Source organism: Triturus cristatus, chromosome 2_2 (assembly GCF_964204655.1).
Source record: "Triturus cristatus chromosome 2_2, aTriCri1.1, whole genome shotgun sequence".
In the NCBI taxonomy this organism is placed as follows: Eukaryota; Metazoa; Chordata; class Amphibia; order Caudata; family Salamandridae; genus Triturus; species Triturus cristatus.
The window spans coordinates 934,459,306-934,479,756 of NC_140582.1; positions in this window are offsets into that span (position 1 = coordinate 934,459,306).

Below are 20,451 nucleotides of genomic sequence, written 5' to 3' on the forward strand. Positions count from 1 at the left end.
ACTGAGTGAAGGTGATATTTTATGTCTACAAGAAACCTGGGCCACAGAGCCGGTACATCTGGAAGGCTATGCTGGTTTCCATAAACTAGCAATTAAATACAACCGGTACGGAAGACCATCAGGTGGGATCTCGATTTAAATTAAACACGGAAAACAACTGACAGTAAGGATCATAAATATTGACTCAAACATGCTACAGGCACTTGTTGTTGAGGGAAAAGGGAACAGGGAAGACAGCGTTTCACTGCTCATAATAAACGTATATCTAAACGCATTTGGTCAGTCGAAATTAGAGGCCACAAAATCTATGATTCAAACAATACAGCAAATCTTATGCACGTACTTGTCACCAGCCAAATTGCTTGTGGGGGATTTCAATTTGCACCACTTGGGAATGAAGACGAGCGAGAGGATGCACTTAACCAGCGCTGAAAGAACTTTCAATAACTTCTTACAAAATTATGATCTCAAGTCAATTGAGAATTTACTAAAAAGTTCAGACCCAAATGGCCCAGGAACGACCACATTTAAGAATTGCTCAACAATCGATTATATATTTTTGTGCAACCAACTCGTTTGCAAACTTTTTCACTTTGAAATCAACGTAGATGATACTAGCGATCATGCAATACTCCAGGTTGAACTGAACATTACTATCAATCAACCGGAACAAACCATTACGGTAGCTCAATCAATAGGCATTGAGGAATATGCCCTAATCAGAAGAATAAAATGCAATAAGCATCAGGCTACCGCATTTAAGGCATAGAAAGACGAACAAGAAGGCTCAGGCAACCATCCTGGTATCGAGCCCAGCATGGAAAACTGGTCAGAGTGGACCTCTGCCCTGAAAACAGCTCTGAACAATAGCAAGAAAGCTGACCTCAGATTAAAGGAGAAACCCATGACACAAACTTTGCATAATAACACAAAACTTAGCGACATAACACGTAACCTAAATAAGGCAAAAAGAGCTCATGCGATTGCGGGCACGCAAAGAACACTGGATAAGCGCAACAAACTGCATAATGAGCGGAAGCATTTGCTATGGACCCTCAAGCTAGAGGAAGAATGGATCAAGATCCATGAGCTAACAAAGCCTCATAAACATCGAATACTTTGGCAATATATAGCTCGGCTGGAAAATGAAAAAGTGGACCGGCATAACTCTGTCCATGCCGACGCATGGCTGAGACATGTTTCCACAATTTATGTGGAAAAGGAAGGCTGCATTGAACCCGGAAGTAGTGTGGACTGCCCCACGGAGAGTGTTAACAATGCAGTGGAACTCACTACTGAAGTCGTGAGCAAAGATCAAGATGGCACAGCTGTTGAAAAAGTAGTAAAAAAGATAAGAAAAGACGGGCACCAGGGCCTAAAGGCTTCCCGGGTGCAATGTTTAGGGAAGATCCAGCATACTGGGGGAGAGTCCTATCCAATCTATTCACTGAATGTTGACTACATGCCAGGGTGCCAGACTCGTGGCGCGTGTCAATTTTACAATCTATATACAAGAAAGGTGAAAACACAGAACCAAAAAACTACAGATTAATCGCCCTCCTGGACATCGAAGGGAAAGCCTACGCAAGTACCCTACTGACAGAATTAAACAGATCGGTTGAATAAAAAGAAATCCTTCCCCTCCTACCAAACAGGGTTCCGCAAAGGTTGTTCGACAATCGATAACATCACGCCCATATCATATTTAAACAAGCAAGCCAATGTCAAAAACAAAAAAACTGTCTTTGCCTGTTTCGTAGACTAATCAGCAGCCTTCGACGGGGTGCCACGAAGCAAGCTCTGGTCTAAATTGCGCAACTGGAAAATTCTACCAGGCCTCCTCAACGCCATTATCTCGCTATATAGTAACACTTGGATCAAAGTCAAATTAGCAAACAACACTACAACAAAAAGGTGTCTCAGAAATCGAGGCCTAAAACAGGGATGCGTACTAGCCCCAACACTTTTCCACCTATATACAGCAGACCTGCGCAAGATGCTCCATAATGCCAACCTTGCAGTCCCTAAAATCGGAGCTAATAAACTCCAAATTCTACAATATGTGGACAATCTAGTGGTGATGGATCATACAAAAACAGGGCTACAAAGGGGATTAGACGCTTTAAACACCTACAACCAGATCAATGAATTAACAATAAATCCAGACAAGACCAAAGTATTGATCTTTGGGCGTTGCACTAAAAAAACATTCCTCAAATGGCACGTGGGTAAAGAGATAATCTCTGTTTCAAAGTCTTACAATTATCTCGGGTGCTGGCTGAGCGACTCTTGTAAGACAACTTTTTATCTACACAAAATTAAATCTAAAGTACAGTCGACAATCTACGCCCTCTGCAAATGACATGAGAAAATGCAAAGTCCAACGACCATCCCAATCAGAAAGGTGTTACAATCTAAAATAAGGGTAATTGCGGGGTATGCACAGCAGGCATTCCCAGGCAAAATGGACACAATGATGAAAAAAGCACAATGCCAGGTGTACAAACGCATATTCAAGCTACCAAAATACACCCGCAATAGCTGGATTCGCCTGGAGTTCGGCCTGGTGCACCAGAACAATGAATGTTTGGGTGTGCATGCAAAATACTATTACCAAGTACTTAAAGCTCTGGATAGAAGCTTGAAGAGCATGCTAACATCCATATACGGAGGGCCGAACAACCCACGGTAAGTTTATATGCAGGAAGCAGTAGAAACTTTAGACTTGGCTACACAGCATTGGGGTCAAGAGGACATAAACTACCCGGCTATCTAAAATGCAATCAATTAACAATGCTATCAATTGTCACAAAAAATTGACTTAGCACATTTTGAAACTGGAGGAGGTCAATCTGGGATGATTGCAACATATACAGAGCACAAAACCCAGCCTTACCTTCACCAAGTTTTGGGGAGAAAGGCCCTAAAAAACATTCAGTGGGCCAGACTAGAGCCCCTCCCAATTTAAGAACTGAATCCTGGGTGGAAATCCCTTGATAACAAAATCAGCTGTAGAATCTGCAATTTCATAACAGAATCATTACTACACCTGATGTGCTGCTGCCCTGGCCTGTTACAGTCTCGTCAGAAACTTTTAAAGCCAATTTGGCTACGCAAAGGAGTTCGGACAGTGAAAGAAGTGGTCGCAGTTCTATTTTCTTGCATTCAACCGACTGACTTGGCTAAAATCTGGAGATACATGGAGGATGTGCGCTCCAGACTTGTTGAAGAATAAGAGAAAATAGACTTGCTGCGGACGAATCAAGGCATACTTTAAAAATGACATAATAACTTCCGTCATAATGCTTTATATACAACTATTCGCAATTTAACTTTTTATTTTTAATCGTATTTTCCCTGAAGTGAAATTGGTTAAAATCTCAGACTAATTAATTTTAACGTTCTGATTTTAAATGCTTTCATTATACTGCAAATGGTTTTAAGTCACTGTGCAATAAATGTTCATACATGTATTTACCAATTGTACTAATGCCATGGGAATCAACAGTTTTAAAATCAAACCAACAGACTTTAAAACATGCCCACAAACAGCCAGAACATGGCTTCACACTGGTCCGTCAGACCAGCCATTTTGGCACTACCAAACTGAATTACTGGCCAGTGCAACCCTAACCCTGGCATGTATAAAACCTGCAAATCTCAAGTTACACATAGAATGTTGCAGTTGCAACAACCACATTGCTGTACTAAGCAAGCTCACCAAAATGTGATGAACTGAATTCCATTGGCAGGGCCAATGGAATTATGTGGCAGGGGAGGACCAAATTATTTGGCAGGGTTGACTTATTTTCAGCAAGAAAAAGCAAATCATGCATTGTAATGTGGCACATGCTGGAGCAGTCTTACTTCAACATTTAGTCTCGGTTACACATATTAGCACCATAAGGGCAAATGTTTCAGCTTTTTAATATCAGTTAAACACCAAAATATAGTAATCAGCAACTGACAGAAGGCCTGCACTGTGTGACAACCCTTGCGGTACCTTTTTTGTAATTTTTAATACGTTTGAACTAGAAACTAATTTGTTTTGTTAAAATCTGCAAATTCTGCAGAAGATTATGGATTATGTGGCACGTGTGGCAAATTCATAAATATGCAGAAAATGCGGCCGCAAAATCGCATCCTTTCAGTGGCCATGACCACAGACTACAATGCTTTTTTTAAAGATGGCAATTTTAACAATGTGTGTGAACTCGCATACGTTAATCCTACATTATTCCATGCAACTCGGAATTGGACGTTTAATATTCAGACTTTTCAATTCATTCTTGGAAAATGATGCCACCCTTCACAAGAGGGCAGAGTGTGCCTTTCTCCGATGTTCTAATACTAGGACGTCCTCAGCATCTTGCTGCATTGGGCGTTGGGCCAGACCCCTCTGCCAGCGCTTTGAAACAGTCGTCATACGTTAAGGCATTATATAAGTGCGTGGTCTCACTATCTTCGGCAGGGGGTGCTGTTCCTTCTTCTCAAGAGAGCTTGATTCACTTTGTCTTGTGTATTTCAAAATCTGCCCTCACAAAACAAAGCTTTCCATGTGTTATAAAATATGTATGCAAAACAGAAAATTGCATGTTCTTTACTGACCCATGAGCACTAGACCTAAATTGCCCAAAATGATGATCTAATTTATGCCGAATTATGTATGACCCACAATTTAATTTAAGGAATTCGTTTCTTTATATGCCTGTTCTTTTTAATCGAGCAGTGGTCGTTGCACCAATTCGAAAGAGCCCCCACCCACTTCTGGTTGTGCGGAGTTTTCCAGCAGATGATGTTTTCGAGCCCAGAATCCTGTGCTGACAGAAAAAAACATGCCTGTCACCTGTCTCCGATAATACCATTGCCAGGCTAAGGTCAGCGTCGAAAGTCTGGATATAAATACAAGCCTCTGCAAATTAACCCATGCATGTTTTGGAGGCCTATTCCTGTCTATTTTGAAACCCAACACCGCAGCATGCTGTCCAGGCAGCAGCTGAGTCAATGACATGGAAAAAGGACCAGTCATTAGGTCATGCGGTTTGACTGAGAACAGACTCCGGGTGCTTCAAATGAAATGTCACATTCCGAGAGGCTCTGGAATGACGGCTCCGAGTGTCACTTCACACGAGGGCCAGCGCTCACATGATGCAAGCCTGTTTAACAGTCCCGGCCTAAATTAGGAAAGCCCCATGCCGTGTAGCGCCATTGTGATGGCCGTAACCTTGGAGTTCAGATCACCCGAGCACTTCAGTTGATGTTTCTAAATGGGTGAAGTGTTTGTCCGGGTCTGGCCATTAGAAGAGCGCGGAGGGAAAAAGACTGCTCGGCTGTCGCTTCGCTGCTCTACAAGGAGTGCAGTGAAGCAGTTGAAAGTTCAGACTTTCTATTTTAAAATAGAAGAGTAAGGGGTTTTGAATATTGAAAAGGGCAGTGCCCCTGCTCCAGGAGACAAACAGAGTAACATTATATCGGTGAGAGATTTGCAGTGGGCTCTTCAGAAACCAGAAAGTTGAGGACGCAGCTTTGGCAAGCTGTTAACTTGTCATTTTATATCACAGGGGCATTTTGCGTTCGAGAGTACTTTATGAAGCTGCCAGTAGACAGGCTCATCAATATTCCAAGAACTCCTTACTGATTTATAGGAAATTCAAAAGGTCGTCTCAAGATTTTGTGTCTTTCATAAAACCGTATTGCTGTCTGATTCCGCATAATGGCTGCTTGAGCGAAAGAGGTTTGGCGGGAAGCGGGCTTCGCGTATCCTGCATTTCTGACTGCTAATCACAGAGGGACACTTTCCTTCGTGAACACCTCCCTGTGAAATATTATAGCCCAGATTTTTTCATAGGTGAAGTGTCGGCCCACTTCGCTGACTATGCCCCCTGCAATGTTTAAAGGAAGTTCGTGACCTTTGGTGGGAATTCTGAAAGCAGAAATGTTTACACCTACTACGTTGGTTGTAGAGTAAAGAAATAGAATCGAGCCCCCTCCTTTTAATATCACTGGTTGAAATAATTCCTCTAACAGAGATGTACCAGCTCTCTTATCAGGGCTTAAGGGAAACAGCAGATTCTCATGGCCCACCAGATGCCTTCTCTCCAAGCAATGCAATCTATTTCCATCACTGGCCCTGGTCATAGTAGCCCACACCATGCAGCACCTACAGGTATTAGGAGCACCCTTTGGACAGGAAGGGCCTCAGACAGATATTAGAGCGTTCAAAGGAGAAGGTTCAGTTTTAGGAATGATATGCATGAATGAATGAATGATATCACACCTATGTTTTTCCATTATTCCAGGATTTCAAACTTTAGGCTCACATCTAACTTTGTTGGAGATATCTCCATTGCCCACCTTTTGAGTATGCCACTGCATTGCGACTCTGCAGCCATGGCTGCCAGCAAATTGGCATCATGGTTACAGGGGTAGCCAAGGTATTATGGGACAGTAGTGGGCTTTGGCAAACATGAGTATGGCCGGGCATTGCACTGCCATGATAAGGATCTTCTTCTAGCCACACAAGTGTATCTGGTCCTGGGAAGTCAGCTAAGCATATTAGTAATAAACGGTCTCAATGTGAGTTCTTTGTGAAGTGTTTTCCTAAAAAGATTAAGGCCGTCACCCACCGATGTGGCACGCTTCATTATCAGGCCCCTCCTCAACACAAGCGCCACATTTTTGGAGGATGTAGTGCTCTCCATAAGAAGCTTTTCATGAGGTCAATTTTTGGGACTTATAATTTTTTACTTACCACATAATTGTTAGGTGCACTGAGACCCTAACTAAAAAGAAATGACTAAAAACGGGCCAAGGGAAGCTAGGCTTTTATTTGTACTATTCAGTCACATCAATAAAACGAAAAAGACCAAGGGTCACATATAATGCTTAATCTTTGGTGTTAATATAAAGTACAAACATGTTTGTGCCCTTACTTGTGAGGCCCTTGCTGATCCAAGGCATTGATCAGGACACAGAGGTGTAACAAAACTTGAGGGGGACACCCTGCAAAGTACATTCATGCCCCCCCTGTCCTTAGCCCACATCCTACTACTCTTTCTGAGGGCCCTCCCCCTGTACCACGGGGGCTGCAGGGGTTTAGGTTACGCCACTGTCAGGACAGAAGTCCCCAATAATAGGTGATCAGTAGTCATATCCCTGCAAGGTAGGACATTGTAGTCAAGTTAATTTGTCACTTACAATTGTTGCATGTGCTATCCATACTACTACAAAAGTATGAGAGGGCCACCTGGCTCGATTGGCTCACAAGTGGTACCTCATGGACTGGTACCAGCAGCTCATCGCAAGTCCAGTCAATCTGCCAAATTGGATAATGATCTTGCTCTGCCAGGTCTTCACTTGTTGGCACACAAGGTCTACTTCTGCCAGGTGACTACTAGCACCCACCATAAGACCCTGAGAATCCCTGGGTTACTCCAGACAGCAATGGCAGGCTGGAAGTTAACATTAGACCTGGTCAAAAGTGTTTAAATCATCTCCACACTGCAACTAGCAGGGGGCCGTGGGGGCATGGCTAGTTAATGGCAGTTTATATTTAACCTAGCCTGCAATCAACCCGAAAAATACCAGAATTACACAATGACCAGTCCAGCCCTACCCACACTGCAATGCACGCGTAGCATTCAGGAGGACACAGGGCGGTTCACCAGGGTTCACCAGGACTGAGGCATCTCCATTGACTTTGGACTTACCATAGCCAGACCAATGAACCCCCCTCCCCCCCCCAATAACAAACAATAACAGAATCATGCAGCCTCACTTGCCTGTGCCACACACATTTACATTATAGCTTAAGGAATCCCATATGGTTGAAGGTGTTCGTGCCTGGGTGTGAGGGGTTTCCAATGTCTCACCGGGCACAGGGGCCATAGTTCAATCGACCCTTCACAGGAGCTCAGAGAGTCCCTTTCCATGAACTCCTTGGCTGCGATATCATCCCATTTTCGAGCAGCTAAAGCACAGTGGCTGCCTTTTATAAGAAACACTCTAAAGTGAATTGACTTCGACCAGCTCTGGAGAAATGCATCCATTATTAATTCAGGTACTTCTATGAGAATGAAGGAGGCCTACTGGCCCCATAAAATAAGGGAAGCCTGTACTATTGTCGAGTCTTACCCTCTGGTTCAAAGGTCTCTCTTACAAAAGATCACGCTGGATTCGAGATGTATTTAGATGGAATTTACCCTGAAGTGCACTGAGGTCTGCACATCAATGATGAGCTTAGCCTTCTGCCTATAAAAGTGTATATGGCTAAATGGAAAAAGCAGTAGCCTGTGACGATCAATGTGACTATGCTCTGGGGGCAGTGAAACTGTCCTGCAAGGTATGTTTTTTTGTTCCATGCCGGCAACTTCTCGTGGGATATGGCTTGCCCCTATCTTCAAAACCTGTGACGCAATGAAGCCTTGTGCTGCACTAATGTTGTTCTATAGGATCCATCAAGCAGAGATTTGCCCCGCAGGCACCCCTTACTGCTGGCATTTTAAACCTCGACAGGCAGATTTAGAAAGACGTACAAGCCCCTGCTGATGTTTTGCAGATTTCGGTTATGCCAGCGAATAGCTGCTCCTCACTTAGAGTAATACATGTGCTGTTTGCTCTTCTCTTTATTCCGTTTTATTTTTATATGCTGCTATATTTATTTATACTCCTTGATGAAATGAATGGTCACTGGATGAATGCAGCACATCTCATTTTAGAGTTCGAGTTTTTTTATTTAATATAGTTTTTAATTTTGTAATGTGTGAATTGTTAAGGTTTGTACTGATAACAATAACAAATATATGGGTTCTTTGCACTGCGTTTGGGTCCAATTTATTGTTCCTCCTTCCTCTGACCTGGAGTACTCACTGAATTCATCCCCCATGTACTATTTTCTGTATTGAAAACGTCTCTTGAACAACATATATATGTAGCCAAGTAACTCAATCGGACTATTTTTATATAAAAGTACTTGTGCTCCTATTTACACATCTTTGTGAGACTTAGAAGTGTAAAATATGTCATCAACCCTTGGAAATTACACATGTCGTTTCAGAGATTGCGGATCAGCAGATGTTCAAAGCTGTGCTGGATCTTCCGTAGTTGTAATGTGGCTTGCGAGGAGAGTGCCCATTTTAATCAAATGTGGTGAATAATCACAAAATCTAGAACTTGTAGTTTATCATAAACAATTGCAATGCGTTTCACAACATTGAATGAATGCCCACGAGGACGATGGGCTTGAAGAGAGGTTCCTCCTAACACCCCAACCACAGCACAGCTGTAGCTCTCCACTGAGGGGAGCGCTCGCTCCACAGTTCGAATGTCATGTCGGAACATTCTATTGTCCCAAGGAACAGAGGGAGAGGGGGAGGCATAGGTAATGGGAGGAACCACTATAGAGGCTACCACAACAACCTATCAGTTCCTTCAAATTGTCCCCATGGACGTCATTTGCGGGTTGCCAGGGGCCGCAGCTGCAACCCCTGCCTTGCCCCTTGTGACCCCTTCAATGCCTTTGTGACCCCTGGCCTCCGAGCTGGCAACATCACTTCCAAGAAAACTGGGGTCAGGGAATACCTCATTCCTTATCATCTGCCTGTTTTTCATAATACTAATAGTGAATCATACACTATTATTCACCTTTAGTGTAATAGCATTTGGTGCACACTTAGGCCTTATGATAGCGGCTGTGGTAAGGAAAAAGCTGGTTTTAAATGTATGTTGTAAATGCGCTTGTGGATGAGGGTTTGTTTAAATGAAAGAGAGAGCATGCGCGTGTGTGAGAAAATGTTACTGTATGTGTAAGCGTGTGAAAGTGAGTGACACTCAAGTGACAGGTAGTGAGTGATATTGTGAGAGATTGAGGCACAGAATTACTATTCTTTGACGCATGGCAATACTGCACCAAAGTTGCTGTGCTGCCTTGCGTCAAAGGAGGAGAGAAAAATGTGACATACTTAATAAGATAGTGCAAATTATTCTACCCCCGTGCGCGGGCGCACTTTTGGCAGCCATACGCCAACGCACATCCCTTTGTGCCAGAGTACAAAGCGTGTGCATTTTCTGAAGAATTAGGTTTGTACTGGAAGCGGTCCCTTCTTGTCCAAAAGCCATGTTTTACGGCTTTACTCACTTTATACATGTGTTGTACAATGCAGCATCATGCCAAGGTGGAAGAACAGAAGAAGGTTTTTTGCCTTTACATTTTGGTGCAAATGCCTGTGGATTTATATCCAAACCCATAGGTGGTTGATTGGGAACGCCTATGCACCATCCATGGAGTGTCCCTTGATACATAATAATGCAAAGCAGGGCATATGCAACTTTGATTTACTTTGTGATGCTGGCCAACACAAATCCTCAATTGCTGTGATGGAAGGGTCATGCAAAATGCCTTCTTGGGAAAATTGGGTCAGGGTTCACATGATGTCACTTTCTATGATGTCATTAAGGTCAAAAGGTATGTTATGCCACTTCCACTACCCCAGACATTTTGGTGAATCGACACCCATGATTTGCACTCGAATAAATGTGATGCAAAAATTTCAATTACAACGTGAAAGGACAGTAAACACCTCTGTATTTTGTGGATGTGCAGAAGAAGAGACATCCCCTTCCTAGGTCAGCTGTCTCCTTATAGCACTATTCATTTTGTTGCCTGATGTTCTCGACATAATATTGGCCTCTTGTTTTTTTTAAATTATAAATGCCTACCCGTAACAGGGGACATTTACTTTTTTCGACTGTGTTAGATGAGCCAAAAATTAAGGAGGCCTTTTCATAGGAAATCTAGTGCTCCCTAGGGACCCCATTGGTATCTGTGGGGACACAAAACCTGTCTGTCACCCTACATTCTCTCTGGGGTTAACACCATCTCTATGTTCATGCCACTGGGTCTTGGAATGTGGCACTTTTATAGCTTTGAGAGATGAAGCATGGATGCATCTCCTCTAACCCCACATTGGTAAAATGGAGAGTATTTCCGACCCTTAGTCCCCTGATTCATGATTGTTAGCTGCAGAACGACTGTGAGTGATCGCCCAAGCTATTATGGCATGGGACTATCACAGATGCTACTTGGGATCAGTTTTGTTTGCTTTTATTTGCTTTTACATGTAAATTATTGGCAATATCCATAGTTTGAGATTGTAGCCGAACATAAGCAGCAAATTCCCCCTGGTTTTAATTCTAACTCAAGGGACTTTCTAAGATTTATGCACAAATGTCACCATTAAGGTCCAGGAGTGTTTCTTGCATGGTAGTATATAGCCACAATATCCCATAGATGCATGCTAAGATGAAGATAAGCCAGCTATGCCCAGCAACAGAAAGTTGCCTGCATGCCACAAATTGGCAATGCAAATTGGTGCCCTGCTCCGACTTGCAATTTGGTGAAGAACTTCATCATAGGCAAATCTGCATGGACTCAGCAAAGGTGGTTTCTGGACGTTTGGAGCTATGTGCTGTCTCCCTTGTCAAATGTAGGGCTAAGCGTGGTTTGGAACTCTAACCATTGTCTGCTGGCGCTGCTGTTAGTGAGCATGAGTAGGGTCCCCCAGCTAATCTGAGTCCAAGATCCCCAGCAACACAGATCACAATTTACAAGAAAGCCTTCTTCAGCGCAGAAGCATGAGTGCTGAAAAGAAGGCTTCCCTTAAGTTCAGATGAACTCCCAAGCACACTTCCCTACTCAAATGTGTTATTTCTTGAACCAATGGGCACACCCCTCCTTGCTTTTTTCCTGGTACCCAGTAATCATTCTGTCAAGCAGGAGCATGGACATATTGCCAGTCTCTTGGTCTGGGTTCTAGGGTTGCCCTTGAGATATATTTGGAGGCACCTGTCCCTGTCTTGTTGGAAGGAGATTCAGCATCCGATTGGCCCAAGAGCTCCGAGACCTGAGCCATAAGACGCCCTTTTTTCCCTGTTGGATGGCACCATAACTGTCCCTGAGGATGAGAGCACATTCTGACACTAACCTTCGGTATAAGAGTTTGCCAGTATCTAGAAACTTTGTCCTGGCATTGTTATCTCAATTTTGGTCCATGATATTGTTACTTGAAATATTGAGAGGCTCTAACTCTGAATCACATGACACCCCCATTTTCCTTTAATGTCATAGCATTCAAATGTAACTGTATTTAAATGTTTTAGCTTCTAGACTGGCGACTTGCCTCGCCCAACACACCACATCATCACAAGAGTTGTAATTTTCACCCCTAACTGGTAGAACACAAATCAGTGTTAAAATAATTTCAGGTGCTACGAGGGTTCCACGAATCCTCAACCACTAAAATTGAGAGTCATGAAGAGAAATACAAGTTGTGCATTACTTTGTAAGTTACTTGGATGAATTAAAATTGTTTTTCAACATGATCATTAGTCATTCTTCAGGGGCTCTTACTAAAGCCTGTTACTGCATGTCCTCTGTATTGTACCCAGTAAAACCTCCAGTGCTCACATGTTCAATCATTACTTCAGTTTGGAGAGCCCTTCAGCTATCCATGGTGCTGATACCCAATAGGACAGCATTTGCTTATTCGTTTCCAGGAGGAAGCATGGAAATCAGTAGTTAAGGCTCAATAGTGGCTTCTGAAAAGCACAGTGATTGTGAATACTGAATTTAAGGACAGAACATATTATTAGGTTGCGTTCAAGATTTCAGATTTTCAATTTTTGATTTAATCTTATTGCACAACAATTGTCACTTGTTGATAAAGTGCTATTCCTTTTTCAAAGGAAAACCCTGGCTAGACATCCCATTGCATTTGAACCTCAATATCCCCTCACACGAGCATGACTGATCAGCCAGGTTACTTCAGAGAAACACATGAGCTTTGGATGCACTGCTTTCCATAAAAAGCCTAGTACCAAGTCTCCAAGATTGTAGCAAACATTTGCAGTCCCAACAATGATAATACTAGGTAGTCCATACAACCACGTGAGTCTGGCACACTTAGAGCACACAAACATATACAAGGGAAACTATGATGGTTTACTTAGTCTTATGAATATGCTTAAGGTATTTAAGAATTGAAAACGTGAACACAGCTGACCCAATTGAAAGTTGATGTCCCATGCTTATGTAACCACTTACTGTTGCATTCTGGTGTGGAAGTGGAAGAAAACCCCTGATGCTGGCATTATTGCTTGGGACGAGGTAATGAAAAGGTAATAATTGCCTGTAGCCAGCAAGCAGTGTGCAGCACTCACTGCTCAGGAGATTATTATCGTTTTACCAGAACTAGATGGGTAAAAGGAAGGATGCACATCTTTATTTACCGCTCAACACATCCCATGCATGGGTAAAACGAAGGATACACATCTTTATTTATGCCTCAACACATTCCACGCATGGGTAAAACGAAAGATACACGTTTTTGTAGGGTTCAACACATTCCACGAGTGTCAGCATTTGCTGCTGATGGAAGTGGACCCGCAATAGCTGTACAATAAAATTGGGGATATTCACAAGGATCTATCGCCGAGTTAACGGCACATTATCGCAGCCAAAGTTGCGATAAATGTATCACCCCATTCACAAGCTGGTGTTAACAGCCCACAGCACCAGTTTACCCGCGATAGCAGCCGCAAAAACATTGCCACAGAAGACCCCCGTAACTATCGCTAATGAGATGCAGAGTAGGCGTTCCGGTGCCAAAAGCCGCGACAACACCACTCCACAACATTCACAACGACCAGGCAGAACTGCGATAAGAACACAAAACAGGTGATAAGGTGTGTTAAAAGCAGGAAAATAACACCTGCTCTGACCTGGTGCAAAGCCGGACCACAGCCTGCACCACAAAAGGGAGCACAGCCCACAGCCACATCGGAAGGGCAACAGATGCCATGGAGCCACTGGTCATGCGGCCCGGACACCCAAGAGGACCACAACATCCACCGCCACCACTCCAGGACCCCAACCCCTGCCCGGGACACCCCCCTGGACCACCACAGAGGCAGCGCAGACAAAGACAGCGGCCCCCAGGAAATGCACCAGCCACTCAGACCCAACACCTGACAATGTCATTGCCCACTACAGGCTCAAAAGGACAACCATCGTACGCATCCTGACCAACAACACCCAACAGGCTGACGGCACTAATACAGCGGACAACCAACATCCCACCCCACACAAAGCTGCTGGCTGTGCTGCACCTGTTGGCCCCTGGTACCCCCCCAAAACACACACACCAGATTCGGAGGAGTCATACAGCCAGTCACATCCAAGGCCCTCACACCTGTCCTGGACATCACTATGAGCCTGGTACCCCAGTTCCTATACGTCCAACACAATGCCCAGGATCTGCTGGACACCAAGCAAGGACCATACGCCATAGCTGGAAGCATGCACGTGTTGGGGCAATCCACAGCACACATGTCATACCTGTGCCCCCTGCTGACACAGCACACAATCACCGCAACAAAAAGCACACGTCTCACATCAATGTGCAGGCAACAAGCGAACACCCTGGAACCTCCACCAATCTCGCCTCCAAATACCCAGCCAGTGTGCATGATTCCTCCATCCTCCGACAGTCCATAAGCAACCAACATTCCCAGGATGGCACCAAGTGAAATGCACAGCCCCGTGACAAGTTCAAATGAACACCCCACTCACCTCAACTCCACAACCATGCAACTCACAACTCTGGCAATGCACACGCCACAAAATCAAAACCAACATGCAAAAAACAAGCCCACCAACCAGACATGACGGAACAACTCTCAATGGTAACCTGGGAAAGTTGTGAACATGAGCCATCAATGGCATGGCACCTCAGCCACACACTCGCCAAATGTGGGGAGAGGTGGCAACCAGGCATGTGTGAAGGAGGCATGAGAACCTTGATTGGGAAAGTACACAATGCCAAGAGTGGCAGAGATGTGCTGGACAGACCGCAGTATGCAGAACTCACCCATATCCATGGCGACATACACCTCTGGTGTATGGAGTGTAGTGGACAGTGGATGCAACCATGTCACTCCGGCCAGTGGGGGAGTTTGCGGAAATGTTGCCTGTTACGTCCCCCCGTAAGCATGAGCGGAGTGGGATGACCCGGCGTACGCCAGGCCAGCATAGGTGTGTGAATAAAAATCACGTAGCCCTGGGCATGGTCCTTTTCCAGAAAGCACAATGTCTCTGCCAGGGTGGCACCTCTCACCATGCCACGAAGCTGACACCATCCTCGTGAGCAGAGTTGCCTGCGATCCTGTGCGGCTGTCATACCCCGGCCCGCTGGACCCTGAACCCGTCCGGCCCACCCCTGCGCAGCCAGGCCACACTGATCACCTGCTGACACCGGTGTGTGTCAAGGAGGGCCCACCACATGCCGGTGCAAGCTCCAAGCACCAGTTCTGTGACCTCTTCAGCCTCCGCAGACCATCGTTGGCCCCCCAACTCTGGCCCACATTACTCCTTCCTCATTCACATACTACACGGCCATCCTCTCCGGCCCAGTAGGTCCCATATGTGAAACTGTGTCCTGAGTCCTGAATGGCAGTGACCCCAAAGCCAGGACAGTGGCCACAGCACCAGACCCCCCGATCAGTGAGACATAGTTCCAAATGGGCATCTTGCGACACGTAGTGCCACTAACCCTGTTCAATGCCAGACAGTGACACGTGGTACCACTAACCCTGTTCAATGCCAGCCGGTGACACGTGGTGCCACTAACCCTGTTCAACGCCAGCCGGCAACACGTGGATGAGGGACCAGGACTACCCTGCGGACCAGTAGGTCCCACATCCAGTTGCGAATCACGAATGGCAGAGTCCACACCAGTGGTCACAGGAGTAAGAGGAAGATGCGGCGCAGTCCGGACAGAAGCCTGCTCACAGTCACGGAGGTGACTGAACACTATCAACAACTGACCTGGTGCCATCAACCCTGTTCATCGCAAGTCTGCATCCCGTGGTGCCACTGAACCTGAACTACGCAGGCCGGTGGGGCCATCCAACCTATGCCAGCAACATTCGGTGAATGGCCCCTGCTGACCGCTGCCTCAGGCCTACACTGCTGTCCAGTAGGTCACACATGTGGAACTGTGTCTTGGGTAGGATGTGGAGGAATCCACACCATTGGACACGCCTCATCGCAGGCGGCATCCCCTAACAACACTGGTGCAACTAACTTTGTGCGCAATGAGTCATGGGCCCCATCTGGTTGGACCTTGGTGGCGTCAGAGCCCATGGCCTGGAGGTTATTTGCATCTTCTTCTGGCTGGTCCAGACTTGGTGTCCGACATGTGTCTGTTCCATTCATCTCCACCATAGTGACAGTATCAGCATGGGCCTGCCCTCTGCATCCTGCCCTGGTAGTACACCTTCCACTGTCTATTGAGACACTCCACGACAAGGCCCCTTGTCATCCCGTGAACATGCTCTGCACCCATGACCCTGCTCCAGTGCATCTCAAGTCAGCGGCACGTGGCGGCAGGCCCGTGCAGGACGCTGTGCATCCAGGGCTACTAACTCTGTGCAGCAGAAATCATGGGGCCTTTATGGTTGAATGGTTGTGTCCTTTAGGATGTACACTGTTGTCGATTTCTGACTGCACCAGGCAGCCCTTGCCGGCTAGTGTGCACACTCCCCACACATATCCAACACAGGTGTCACTCGGTAAGTGTGCCTGATAATAAATGTGGCTGTGCGCACGTGCCTGTAGCCATTCACACCATCTGAGCAAGTGTGTCTGTGTGTTCATTGTGTCAGCATATTGGGCACGGGCCCTTCAACATCACAGTGTGCTGTCTTCTGCGGACTCTGCCATGTCACCTCAGCATTGGCAGTGACCCTGGACATGTAGCCCCGCACCTACCCCCACAGGCTGCGTGTGCTGGTTCGGCAGGGTGGGCAGGGCATGGTCTGGACCAGGCCCGGTGCAGGAAGTGTGGTAAGTGTGTCTCTGTTTTGGGGTGTTGTCGCCACCAGGGTCACAGTACACGATGTTGCAATGTGGCATGTACCAGGAGGGCGGGCCCGCAGGTACGGGGACATGTAGGAGTGCAAGAACGCTCGGGGTCTTGGCACATGCATGCCAGGTGTTATGTGTATCAGTCTTGCGGATGCATGAGTCTGTTGCCTGGCCTCATTCGGAGCGCGATCCCAGTCAGCCATGGGCTGAACACCTGTGTCCGACCTGTCCGGATCATTGGCCTACATCCAAGTGGGTGCACACCTTCGAAGGGCAGTGTTGCGGTGTTGTTGGCATGGCACAGGACATGCGCGGGCAGGCATTAGAATGGTGTCCTGTAGGAGTGCACGTGATGCAACCATGCAGCTCACACAAGTGTGGGTGCCCGTGGCAGGGAGGAGCAGCTGTGTGGCAACATGACACACAGTGAGTCCGCTCATGTGCATTGTGCTGGGCATATCATTCATGATTCCCAGGGTCTCAGACGTCCCACCACACCAACGACCGGCCTATGTATGTCTCCAGTATGCATGCAGCTGGTGAAGTTACTGTAGGGATGAAAGGTCCTTTGTCTGTAGTATCAGGCGGTCGCACATCTGCAGCTCCGAGCAGGAACTTGCATGTGCCTAGCACCCCCTGACAGATACGATAGCATTTGCTTACGAATCCCACACTACACACTGCCCGACGTGAGACCAACGTGTACACATCCCACACGCAGTAGTCCTTGGTTGTAGTTGGCATGCGTGAAATGGCCTTCACATGTACTCCCACCCCACCCAAGGCCTGCACCCGTTACACACAGACACTGCTCATTGCACCGAGCTGTGCCATTTCATCCACAGGACTGTCTCAGGGCAAGCCAGTGCGTCTTCAAGCAGAGCCACTGACAAAATGGCAGACTATCCCGGACACATGCTCGACTCCAGTCACATGGAGCTATACCGTGCACGTCTGCTGCATGTACTGGGGGCACTGCCATTAGCAGTGCTGCAGATCAGTTACCGGCTGAGCTTCTGCCTTGTGCACATCACCTCTGTGCAGCCTGTGTTGCATTGTCGCTCGTGCATATTTGAGTGGTCCATGGATGTCTGCCTCTCCAACGTAACGGTAGCTGACCTGGATTTCGACGTGTGTGTGCGCTCCATTTGGCCCACGACCAGAAGCGTCACCAGGATGACTGCTTATGGCATGCATGGATGTTTGGCATGCAGGCTGGAAACTGGACCTGGGAGATTGCACAAGTCGTCGTGTGCAGTGAGCATATTGAGCCACTACCCGATTAGGCTTTGAGGAACATTGGGTCCAGTGGTTGGAGTCAGCACATCTGTCCGGGTCAGCTGATGGATTACGTCAACGACATGTCAGATGTGGTGGACGACGATCGCTCATTGGAGATGTTGGCCTACGCAGCTGCACTTGCGTTCATGGACGAGTGACAAGGTACCTGCAGCCACAACTGGATGTGAGCCATTGCACGTGTCCCGACACATGGTTGCATGTTGTGGATATGGTCACATGTCCCAAGACGACAGTGGACATGGCTGCCTTGGCCAGGACTCATGTTCCAGGTGCGGACAACCAACGCGGGTTGGCTCTGACTTGTGTTGCTCAGGGACTCCCCCGAGGATGGATATGGGCGCTTTCCCACGTTCCTCATTCAGACATGCTGCATTTGTCTGCATGTCGTGGCACTTCTCTTGGCCGTACTGGCTCGCACTTGTCGATAAAGGTTCCGCACTTTCACTTGTCTCCAACTGTGTTGTGTCTAGGGGTGGGCGGAATTTGCGTAATCGCGTTACGCAAATCTCCGCGAAACGGTAAAAAATCTCCGCGAACACGCAGATATTCCGCGAACACGCGGAATTGCTTGTTCGCGATACTTTTTTCCTGTTCGCGATCGCTGTTTGCGTGCTCGGGGTGAAATATCTCGCAAACACGCATATTGAGAACGCGAACAAGCAAAACATTTCGCGAAGTCGCGGAACGTAGATTTTTGGGCAATTTCGCGTTCTCCGCGGAACGCGAAATTACCCAAATTCCGCGAACGGAACGGAATTTGCCGCCCAGGCCTAGTTGTGTCTTGATTTGTATGCCAATGTGTGTGTCATGGACTCTCTAGCTCCCTGCCATACGTGCATTGCTACCCCATCAGGTCTGTGTGTTTGTACTTGGGCATTATCATGTCCCTGTTTCGTGCTTTGCCAGATGCGTATGGCCGTTTACCGGCCACAGGCGGGTGCCCTTGTGTCCTGTGTTTAGTTGTGCACAAATTGGTGTTTGCACCACATTGTGTTCGATGTTGGGGTGCTCTGCTTCCTATGTGTGTGTGCTGCATTGTGTGTGAGATGTCCCTTCAGCTATGATTTGGCTCACCCTTCTCCCTTTCAGGCGGTGTTGTCTTCACTTCTGTGCTTGTTCAGTGGTGTGACATTGCCGGGTTGTGTGACTTGTGCTCCTGGTTGGTGTTGTTACTCTTGGGCATGGTTTGTTTGCAGTTGTGCTGTGCTTAGTTGTGCATGTGTGCCATTGTGCCCATCTCCCCCGTTGTGGTTTGTGTTTTTATCTCCGTCCGGGTGGTTGTATCGCGGACATTGGCTGCGTTTTAGGTGGACTATCGCATGCTACCGCCGTGTTGCAAATTCCACATTAACACAGGGTTATTTTCCCGCGATGGGCTGCGATATGTAAAGTTGCGTTAGCATTTTTTGGTGATGTTTAGCACACGTTCTTGTGAATATACCCCAATGTTTTTCTCGGGTCCATGTATCATGTATTCTACAAAGCGTAAGTGTGCGGCAGTGATATTGGTGGTACTGTGCAAGAGGCATCATTAAATACACCAAGTAGCATTGAATGTGTTCTTGCCACCTCTCAGTAAGCTCTCATAGTAATAACCGGGATGTGTTGTATCTATCAATAGTTCTGGTGCAGTGGCCCTTGGCCCTAGAGGTCTGAGTAGGCCACTTTACTTAGATTATGGCTATGTTCTGCTACCTACTCACTGGTAATGGGTCCAATATATTTCGCTTGTACCAGTACCTATCGCAGCTTTGCGATGCCTTAGATGACAGCAGCTCCAGAAAACATTAGGGATGTGGATCAGGCGCAGAAGTCAGGTGATGCCTGACCTATGGTCCTTCCAACAGACACATTTTACACTGAGTTTAGTCGCACATTCGATGAAGCAGAAAGTCCTCCAGTCTTATGAACTAACTAGCAAAGCTGTGAGCAGCTTATGCTTTCATGTAAGCAGAGGGGACAATATTCATTTTTGGTAGTCAGTGGTATCTTATTTTTCTATGCGGTAAGTTGTTTCGTGCTTGATAAGGCACATCGCACTTAGCAACAAGAGTCATTTCAAATTGTACCTAGATTCGTAGGCAATGAAAGGTGTCCCACATAATCCTTAAACAACTGGACACCTACTGCCGTTACCTTTATTTTCACCAACCTATTGAACCGCTTAAGTTATGAAACTTTTGGAAACGTTCCTAGTGAACATTTTTTTATGCAGCATTAATCTGTTT